Here is an 11538-nt window from a genome sequence, read left to right on the forward strand (position 1 = left end):
GTTGTCTGATTGTACGGCTAAAGTAGCCATTTTGTTTGAGTTCTTTTTGTGTGATGATACTTTTGGGATCGAGTCGATTGATCGATGTTTTGGGTTGGTGAGAGCATTGCATTGTTAGTGTCATGTATAGTGTCACTTCTAGATTTGACATTGGATTGTTGAAGTCTTACCATTGTGGTAAAGGCTCACGTTTGTTTTGAGACAGGTTGTTGTCGCATTGGTTTTGGAGTCAATTTATGGTTAGGAATTGTCCTTCCTTTTACCTAGACGCTCTAGGACACGATGTCCATAGGGTTCATTGTTGCATCATTTCGTTTTCTGTAGTTTCGCTTACTACCATGTTTGTAGTATGATTTCTGATGTTGTGATGCATAAGTAGGTGGAAGTGTATCCATATTTGTTTCCTCGTTGTGTGGCATTAGCATGCCTTCTTTATATGCTTAGAGATGCCATGTTGTTGCTGTACTTTAGTGACATGATTTTGTGTTTACATGGAGACATGCTGCATGTAACCTTGATTTTTATCTATGTGAGTAGATTTATTTCTTGGTAGTTGCATTTCCTTGTCATATGCATAACTTCCAAGTTTGGTTTTCCCCATTCGTTTCCCTCGGTCGTACGTAGTGTGTATGCGGGTTTCCATGAGGGTTTTGCGTTGGTTCGTGTTAGGAACTTCACAAGGAGTGAGCCTCTTCTCTTCATTGCAGTGTGCACAGCTTTGGGGTCGGTTGGTCCGTGAGGATCACTATCGTTGTATTGAGTCCCTGGTGAGGATTTGATGGATTTTGGTCGACTTACTTCCATGTAGGGGGTGAAGTCTTTGACCTTGTTATCTTTCATTTCAGAGATGGAGTCATGGTGTTGTCCTTCTTAGGACTGGTGGTTCCTTTTATTTTATGTCTTGCCTTGGGGAGTTTCTACCATGGTTGTTGACGGGTTGTGGTGCTCAGAGTGAGTGGATTGGTATGAGATCATTTTTTGGGGACTTGTGTCCATATCATTAAGGATTTGTTTGATTCGTGAGGTGAGCTCGATGCTCTTTTGAGGATATCTTTTGAAGACTTGTTTTAGTTTTGGAGACCTTGATGTGGTTGACTCTTAGAAGAGTTTTGAAAGATCGTTGTTGGATATGGCTTGTCTGGAGAGTTTTCTCGTCCTAGTTACGGCTAAGCGTAGCTTTGAGGAATCATAGTTCTGATGATTGGTTGTGGATCAAAAATTGAGGAATTTTGATTTAACTTGGTGTTTCCAAGTACGATTTTGAGAGATTCATTTTGTGACCTTGGTTGTTGGCATTCTGATGTGTGTGCCACTTGGTGGATTTGTATTTGGAGAATTTAGTTATCCATGATAGGGATGCGGATCTGATGTTTGGTTATAGTGTAGTCTTGTAGTTGATCTGTTTTAGGGAGATATGAAGGACTTTCGATGAAATGTCTTATCGTGAGGTTCGTTTTGATTTCTGTAGGTGTTGATTTGCTTGTCAGGTTTTGAATTCCTGATTAATGTTGTTAATAGGGGTATTTTGAGACATTGGAGATATTAGTTTTGCTGTGTTGAGGATTTGGGGCCTTAAGCATAGCGGTACCTATCGCATTGTTGTCAGAGTTTTGGGATTGGCTAGGATGGTCTGGCTGGACATCTTTGGACCATATCTCAACTCTCACAAAATGTTGGTCTCCGTAGTGCTTTTGGCAATGATCATTTTTTTTTGACATTGATGTCATTTGTATCGAGAGGTTTCTTGGGTAGACCTAGTGGGGGGCAGGTTGTGAACTAGTGCCTTATACTGTCATACTACCGTACAAAGTTGTGTGTCGTGGGTGAGTACTACTTGCCGTCGATGCTACCTTACTGACGAGTAAGTGTGGGCGGGCACTAGGTACTGTCATTGCTACCACACATTTGGGTGCATCGTGGGCAAGTTTTGGTCACTATTCATACTGCCACGTTGTGTTTGTTCTGTACCTTGATTTGATACGTAATTATTTTAGAGTCCTTTTTGGTGGATGTGTTTTGGATCCGTTTGATGGTTGTCAGGAGGGATACTTGCGGTTGCTGTTTTTCGTTCCCTTGTCTGACCTTGGGTTCTGTGTGTGAGTTCTGACTTGTTGTATGGTCGTGTGGTCATTTTCCTTTTAAGATGTTGTCTTGTCATGGGCACGTGGGTGCAAATGACACTGGGTTGTGGGGTTCCTTTCAACTTTGAGGTCGCTGGTATAGCGTGTTGTGTGGGATACTCGGAGATGTACTCTATGTTTTTCCTGGTTTCGCCTTTTGTTGGTTGGGGCTGGATTTCGGGGGCGAAATCCTTTTAAGGTGGGAAGGTTGTAATGACCCGGCCATTTTCCTTCCTTTCCTTTTCTCAGATTTTCACGGATATTTTTTTTCCGTTGATCTTTTCCTTTCTGAGTTCAGTTTCTCATCACTTAGTGTCATCTTGAGTGCTCAGGGATGGTTTCTGAGACTCTTTTCCTTGGATTAACGACTTCCTTTGAGGACCGAGTCATTTTCATATTTTCACTTTTGTGACACTATTCACTTTCGTCCTTTTCTCGGTTGTCACTTTGTTGGCATAACCTCACTTTTTGTGTTCGAATTCGATTCCGATTTTGCATGCATCCACAATATTTAAATTCCATACTATGTGTATTTTTACTTTTGTAGAAAAGCATGCTAAGTGCTTACTTTTCTTGTAAATGGTATAGATGCATGACTTTTTTGCAATTTTCTAAACTTTAGGGGTTTTTGTGTAATTACTGTAAAGTAATTATTTTTTATCTTAGGGACCATTTTGTAATTTAATTTGGAAGATATTTTCAAATAGGATTTTTTTGCAATTTCCGAAAAGTGTGACAAGTGTCACACTCTCATTGGTCCACTTGTTGTGATGTGTGTGGAAACACTTTGAGGCCTTGGATGAGGGCATGTGGAGGGTGGAGATTTAACCACTTATTGGCCTAGGATTGGTGCACTTGTTGGCTTGGATGGTTGACAAGTGTAGGCTTGAGATTTAGCCTAGGATGGAGCCTTAGATTTGTGACAAGTGTAGGCTTACAATTTGATCTTGCATTAGTGTGTGTGTGAGAGGTAGTGTAAGAGCACATAGTGAGTTGAGGATCTCTATCCCCTCCACTCACATTTTATCTTCATCATTTTTCATTTCCTCCCTCTTTTGTAAAGAAAACCCTAGCCTCTATGGATGGAGCCTAAATCCTTAAGCTTTAACCTTGATTTTTGAGAGCCTTCCATTGATTTCCAAGCTTAAACTTGGGAATACACTTTGTTCCCCTCATCTTCCTCTTCATAACCCTAGAAGGGTTTGCCATTTTATGTTGATATTGCCTTGGATTCTAGAGAGACACTTCTCTAGTGAGGTAGGGAATGTTATAGGGTTATATGTTTGTTGCCTTGCATGTTTTTGATGCTTATACAACTTGTATGCATGTAGTGTATTAATTTGAGAAATTATGATAAATGGTAGTTTGCTTATAACTCATTTTAGACTTGGTAAATGGCATGGCCATGAGTTGATCTTTGATATATATTAATTTGGGTTGATTTAGATGAGTTTTCAAATCTAGAGATTAAATGGATTTAATTTGGTTTAAATTCTAGTAAATTGTGTTTTGCTTGTAATCCATCTAAGACTTGATATATGGTATGACCATGACTTAGTGCTTGATATAAATTAATTTGAGAGCATTTGGACAACTTTTGAAATCTAGAGATTTAATTGATTTAAATTAATTAAATTCTATTTGATGATATCTTGCTTATCTTGCACTTTTGATTTGATATATGTAAAAACCATGATATGTTGCTTAACATATATTAATTTGAGGTTATTTGAAATCTAGAGAATTTAATCACCTTGTTTAATTAAATTCTATCTAATAGCTCCATGGATTTATTGGTATTTTAGAAGTTGTTTCTGTATTCAAATCATGGACTTGAACTTGTTATGTATTCACTTGATTGTGTTTTGAGCATTGGATAACTTTGTTGTTATATCTATATTCATGAGAACATGTTTTCTTTATAGAATATATTGATGCCATGTGTAGCGAATTGCACACTTTGTAATTGACATTATGTATGTCATTTTAGAATTGAAACTCTAAGGCATGGATTGTGTGGTTTCAACCTACTTGTGCATGGAAGGTGTTTTCATGCATTATATAAGTTATGTATAAGTTGTGAACTTAATTGGTTTAATTTTGGAATCTTGGAACATTGTTGAGTTGAGATGGCTAGGGTTTGGCTCTAGTATGGGGACGTGAGTCCTCTAAGTCTGAGATAGTGCGCACATAGGGTGGTCTTCCCTGCGGGTTAGTGCCCGGAATAACCATTGAGGTCTCGGCAGAATTCCGAGCTTAGATGTCCAAGTTTTCCACTATTTGTTTTCGCATTCAATTCCAAGTTAACAATCATGTTTATATTGTAACTTGTGGTTTTGGTTATTGGCGATTTATGATGTTGTTAAGTACATCCATGTTTATGATTTTAATGAATCATTTTGATGTTGTTAAGTACATCCATACTAAATTGATATATTTAGTTGATTTCACACTGTTAGATTTCTAGTTGATAACCTAGAGAACCTATGTCTTGATGTGTGGTATTAGACATTCTAATTATGCTAAATTGTTATATTTAGTTGATTACCTTGAGAATCTATATGTTGTTGCTTTGTGTAAACACGCTCCTATGTTGTTGCTTTGTGTAAGCATGACCCTATGTTGCTAAAATTGCATGAATGAGGTGATTGATGCTAGAAATGATCTTAGGTAGCTAGGATACTCCTTGAGTCTCACCTTTGACATAGACGTTAGGTGGAATGAACCAAAATAATTAAATCATGCAAACTTGTAAAACGTAGGTCGATGCATGCTCATTTCCTACGATTAGCTTTATGTTACTCACCCCTACGATACTGGGGCATATTTCAGGTACAAGAATTAAAGTTGAGACTTCCATTATGCTTGGATGACTTATGGACTTGAAGACTTCCATCTTTGTGAGGGTTGGCTCAGAATGTCAATTGTAGTCTTATTTGACAAAACGTGTATATTTGATTCCATATATGTAGTGTGTACATGAGTACACTCCTTACAATGTATTTGACATGTATGAGATGAGGCCGGAGGCCAATGACATGTATTTGTATCCTATGTAGTTTTGGCTTCATGAAATATTATGAAAATGTTGAAAAATGTTAAGTTATTGTCTCACTATGTTTGCACAAGGTGTGGGAAATCCATTCTTACTCTTTCGTAGGATTTCATTAATCGTGTATGAAGTGTGGTCAAGGGCCAAATGGTAATTTCCAATCATTTGCTAATTTTGGTTTTCAAAATTTTCATTTCGTTTTCATTTTCGCCTTTTTGGCCGTCGGGGGGTCGGATTTTGACTCGACCTTTTCCGGGAGCCGCGGACCATTCCTGCGTGCTCAAAATCATTTATTTCGTTTGCAATCATATTTGTTCCAACCTAGAAGTGCACTTGGGGTCAAAAGCATGTTTGGTGCAAACTTACTTTTTTTGCCGTTTTAAGCCTAAATTGAGCATAAGGGCATTTTGGGGTTTTCACTTGAAAAATAAAGTTTTCTTTTGGCATGGTTGGCTAGAAAACATGATTTTGAGGGTAGTTTCTTCTTTGTGTTTTTCTCAAAAAGGCCCAGAAAGTCCTCAAAATTGCATTTCAGGTCTGCATTTCAGGAGTAGCCTATAGGAGTTCGAGCACTCTAAATGGGGAGTTCGAGCGCTCGAACTTTGGGCAGATTTCTTAGGGCAATTTTTGAGCGCTCGAAGTCCTTGTTCGAGCGCTCTAAGTACTGTTCACGGGTGTGTGTGTCTTGGTTCAACACTGCACCTCCGACTTCAAATCATCATAACTTCTTCGTTTTAACTCCGAATTGGTCCGTTCTTGAGTCTAAATTGATTGAGTCGAAATAAGCTTTCCAATGGTAGTATTGTGGATCAAGTTATTCACGTTTTAGTAAGGTAGTGTCTGTTTTTGGTTCTACCCGGGATAGGGTTTCCCTTCCTTCGACTTCAAAACTTGATATCTTTGTCGTCCGGACTCCGAATCAAGTGATTCTTGAGTCTATCCTTATTAATTTTTCGTTGTCTTTCCAATGGTGTGCACGTTGGCACCCATTTTAGTTTGGAATGGCCATTTTACCCCTAGGTTCATTCTTATCCGTTTTTGAAATGTTGCTTCCGTTATTTCTTCCTTTAGGTTTCGTGACCTCGTTGAGGGTCACATTGGTGTCTTAGAGGAGTGTTGTATCTCTAGAGACCATTGTTCTATCTTTTGCTTCCGCATTTTGGATCCGTTTTGGGTCATCACATGACATACTGGGTTAAAAAATCCAGGGTCGTCACAAATCTATTGTTAGAATGAGGAGGCTGTATGGGCAAAGCTGGCTCCTCCTGTATAGGGTCCTGTATATGAGAAGGACCGGCCTCGTCATCAAAAGTGTGCCTGCCCTGGCGGTGATAGTGTCCGCGGGCTATAGTCTTGACCCAAGCCATGGCCTGAAAAATAATTTAAAACTTGCAAGGGAAGTCAGTGCCAGAATAAAGAATTTAAAGCACAAAATAGAATCATGTATGTCAAGTAAGATAGACAAAACAAATTAATGACATGAATCTACAAAAGTGATATGATGTGAACATGCTAAGCAGTATAAGTGTAAAATGCATCCAATGTGAAAAATCACAGGCATTGGGCCTGAATAAGATAACATGGACACAAGATAAGATGCATGGAATATGTGTATAAAATCTGTGAAGTTTGATCGATCACAAAAAATGTGAGATCGATCTCACTCGATCGATCTGAGAGATTGAGAAACTAAGTTCGTTCGATCGTACTCGATTGATCTGAGAAATATGTTCAATCGATCGAACTCTGCGAAGAACGTGGACAATCACAGATCTATGATGTGGATGACACGGGGCCTTCACGAACAAGGTCGTGGGCTCATCAACACAACAAATTATCAATTTATTCACCTAATGAGGCCCATACTCCCAAAATACAATCAAAAATACAAAATCTAACAAAATATATATATACATATATATACAAAAAGCCTCAAGCCTCATCAATGGTGATTTTTAACATTAAAAGAGCATGGATCTAACATTTAAAGTAAGTATATAGCAAATGGATGCTTGAATCTAAATGATGGATTCGGATCTCACCTAGAAACCAAGAGAGAGAAGTGGAAACTCGAAGGGGTGAGATGCGAAATCCAAGAGGAGAGAGAGATATCTGGGATAAGATGAAGCTCGCCGGAGATGTTCGCTGGAGATGGGGAAGATGGGTGCAGCGGCGACGAGGAATAGGGTTTGGAAGAGAGTTAGATCGATCTTTGAAATCGATCTTGAAACCCTCGGTTTCATTTTTAAAAACTTTCCCGAACCAGTTCGATCGATCGAACTGAGACCTCAGATCGATTGAACTGAAAGTATATATATATATATATATATATATATATATATATATATATATTAAAAATTGAAAAGTAAAAATGAAAATAAAAGTTTTTTGGATTTTTAAAATAAAATAAAATCTTTTTGGGATTTTTGGAAAATAAAATAAACTAAAATAAAATGAAAATATTTTTGGATTTTTAAAAATTAAAAAGTCAAACAAAGTCAAAGCAATGAGATGAAAAACAGAGATCGATCTGAACAAAATGTTCGATCGATCTGACAAGGAGAAAAAATATGCAGGTTTTTGGGTTCAGAAATTTGTCTAAGTGTTGGAACTCAAGATCGATCGAACTTGAAGTTTGGATCGATCTAAGGACTTATGATCGATCTGAGAATAAGTTCGAACGATGGGATAAAGGGGTGATTTGGATGCAGGTTAAAAATTTTCTAAGTGTTGGATGCAAGTCGAAGTTCGATCGATCGAACTCTCATTTGAGATCGATCGAACTTATGTAAAATGCTCAATCACAACATAAAAGTGCATGCAATCCTAATCACAGTTCCTAACAATGCATATGCACCAAAAACAAGTATCTAGACTTCGCAAGAAATGAAATTAAAGATAGAAATGAGGGAGGAATAGGGTTTTGACACCCTACAAAATGTCGTGCTAGTCTTTAACGTCTCTAGTAAGACGTTGGGCTCTTTTAGCCCGGATCAAACATCTTGTAGTGCATCCCCTCCTCAATGGGGTGATAAGTGCTTTGAACTCCACCCAACAAATGGTTTTTTAAAGAACTTGTTGGATTAAGCTCAAAAGACGTTTTCAGTCCTTGGTCAATGCAATCTTTGGGCTTCCATACCCCTTCAAAACAGGATTTTGAAACAACTTTCTTTGGTTTTAAGGTTGAAGATGGACTTTTTGAAACCTTGGTCTCACACAAAAACTCAATTCCTTCACTTTTAAGATCATGACAATTTTCTACAACATTAATCTCTTCATGCTTGTCAAATGAATTGGGGGTTGGATTAAAAATATTCAACTTTACCTTCATGTGACCAAAAGAGATCTTCATTATCCCCGTCCTACAATTAATGTTGGCATTCACGGTTGCTAAGAAAGGACGGCCAAAGATAATGGGAATTTGGCTCTTAGGATTTGGGACCGATTCCGTGTCAATGACAACGAAATCGACGGGAAAGAAGAATTTATCAATTTTAATCAAGACATCCTCAATGATACCCCTAGGCTTTTTGATTGATCGGTCGGCAAGTTGTAAAACTACCGACGTTGGTTTTAAGTCTCCTAAGCCTAATTTGACATAAACTGAGTATGGAAGAAGATTAACACTAGCTCCTAGGTCAAGGAAAGCCCGATTAATGATATGATCACCAATGATGCATGAAGTAGTAGGTTAACCGGGGTCCTTAAACTTGGGGAGAGTGTTATGCTGCAACATTGAGCTCATTTGCTCGGTTAAGACCACTTTTCTAGGTGCTTGGCTTTTGTTCTTCCGCTTTTGGGTGCACAAGTCTTTCAAGAATTTAGCATAAGCCAGAATTTGCTTGATTGCATCCAAAAGTGGAAGATTGACTTTCACTTGCCTAAACACGCCCATGATTTCATTGACTTTGGCCTTTTGCTTGTCATTAGAAATGGATCCTTTTAAGGCATCCGGAAATGGAACTTTTGGTTCAAAAACCTTTTTAGAATTTTTCTTTGAAGTCTCTTCAACACAAGAAGTTTTTAAATCATTTTTCGTATTTTTCTTTTCAAAATCACTTTTCAAATCACTTTTCAACACATTCTCATTTATATGGTCATGCACATGCAATGAAAGAGGAATATGATATGAAACGGGACGGGTATCAACTTGTGGTTGCATTGGTTCACTCTCTTTATTGGACACACCCACTTGGTTGTCCACAATCTTTCCACTTCTCAAAGTAGTCACCGCATTGACATGCTCTATTGTGTGACCTTCCGATAAGGAATGAGTCTCCACAACACATTGTTGCTTTTGTGGGGCATTCAAAGGCATTTTTCTTTTCTCTCTTGCATTCAAAGTACTCGCTATTTGCCCGACTTGGATTTTTAGCTTATCAATGGATTGAGAGTGAGAATGAAGCAATTGTGTGTTTGCCCCCAGAGTGCCTAAAGCGGTCAAAACTTTATCTTCAAAAGTGGGACTTCTAACATTTCCTTGGGAATATGATGGTTGATTAGGAAAATGAGAATTTGAAAATTGGTTTCCTTGTGATTGATATAATGATCTAAAACCTTGGGAACCTTGGCTTTGCATTGGAGGTGGAATGTACTTTCCTTAAAAACCATCTTGGAAAGGGTTTGAGCCATCCCCTTGGTTTTTCCAAGAGAAATTCGGGTGATTCCTCCAACTAGAATTGTAATGATTTCCATAAGGATTGTTCCCTTGATTAGTAAAAACATCATTTGCTTGTTCATGATGCTCACTTTGCACATGTCCATGGGGACAATTGGAAGTAGAATGTAAAACACTTGAACAAGTCATACATGTCTCATTGGATGCATGATGAGAATGGTTAGGGAAAGAAGATACTTGATTCGCCGAGTTTTGGTTGATCAAAAATTGATTAAACCTTTGAGATAATGATTTCATTTCGGCGGCAATTTCATTAGAGTGGTCGACTTGATGTAAGCCAACACTCTTCCTACCACTAGAATTTTTACCATTCTTCGAAGATAAAGTACGATGCAAAGAATTTTCACTCATGCTCTCATAAAGATGCCACACGTCATCCTCATACCTATCAATGTAAGAGCCACCCATGGAAGCATCATCCATGCCTTTGTAATTGTCCGATAAGCTCTCAAAGAAATATTGAACTAATTGCCATTTGGGCATGTCATGATGTGGACACTTCCTAAGCAATTCATTAAAGCGTTCCCATGCCTCATGAAATGTTTCTCCATCCCCATGTGAAAATTCTCGAATTAAAGTTCTCATGGCATTGGTCTTAAAAATCAGATAGTACTTCTTCAAGAACTCTTGTTGCATTTCAGCCCAAAAAGTTATTGAAAAAGGCCTGAGATTGTTAAACCAATATTTTGCCTTATCTTTAAGGGTGAATGGAAAAAGTTTAAGCCTTAAGACCTCTTCCGGTATGTCCGAATATTTTACGGTGGAATAAACTTCAAGAAACCCATCCAAATGCTTGTAAGGTTCTTCACTTGGAAGTCCATTATAATTAGGAAGCATTTGAATGGTTTGTGGCTGGATTTTATAGTGATGTGCTCTAAATGGCGGCAATTGAATGCATGTGGGTGCATTATATTCATTAGACACATAGTGATCTCTTAAAGCAAGGGGAGGATTAGCAATTAGAGGTGCAACATGGGCACCTTGGTTGCGTTGATTGATGGGAGGTGGTGGAGCATAGATTGGCCTTGGCATTCTCAATGGAACTTGGCCTTGTTGTTGTGGATGATGAACATATGGCTTTGGCATGCCTAATGGAACTTGCATGTTATGATGATGCACATTGGGATGGAGGATACCTTGTTGGTCTATGTAACCAAGGTCCTCCATATGGTCCTCATTGTCTCCTTCCATTAATGCAATGGATTAATTAGAACTACTTCTTCCCCTAAGGTTTCGAACAATGGATTCAAGATGAAAATTTAAAGGGACAATAGTGGGTCTCAATGATCTACGACCATGCATGCACAATGAAACACAACAAGCAATAACAACAAACACTCCACCTTCACAACAAATCAATAATTAACAAACTTCCTCCACATACAATGTTCATACTCCCATGCTTAAACAAAATGCAAGAAAAGTAAATTACCTCCACGTGGGCTCACGATTTATCTAAGAATTGAAATACAAGCCTCCACGCAGGCCGACGATTTAACTAAGGGATGAGTAAAGAAAAGCTCACAAAGGTCCTTTAGCACTTTAACTCCAAATTTATAGCTTAGCTTAGCAATTTTTAAATTTTTAGCATTTTTCCTTGCTTGCTTAGCTCCTTTGTTTGGAATATTCTTTGCTTGCTTCCTAACTCAATGCTCCTTGTCAATCAAGAACAAACACAATAAGTAACA

At 38.2% G+C, this 11538-nt stretch overlaps 1 non-coding gene across 1 annotated transcript; it reads left to right on the top strand.

Annotated features, from left to right (window-relative positions):
- The first annotated feature begins 10331 nt into the window (after positions 1-10331).
- On the top strand, positions 10332-10438 carry LOC132272134 (small nucleolar RNA R71). Its single transcript, XR_009469971.1, has one exon. It is a non-coding gene; the product is annotated as a small nucleolar RNA R71 (small nucleolar RNA).
- Positions 10439-11538: the final 1100 nt, after the last annotated feature.

The sequence above is a fragment of the Cornus florida genome, unplaced genomic scaffold, assembly GCF_030987335.1.
Source record: "Cornus florida cultivar Cherokee Brave unplaced genomic scaffold, ASM3098733v1 CherokeeBrave_3.0.0_Hap2_Chr08, whole genome shotgun sequence".
Taxonomy (NCBI): Eukaryota; Viridiplantae; Streptophyta; class Magnoliopsida; order Cornales; family Cornaceae; genus Cornus; species Cornus florida.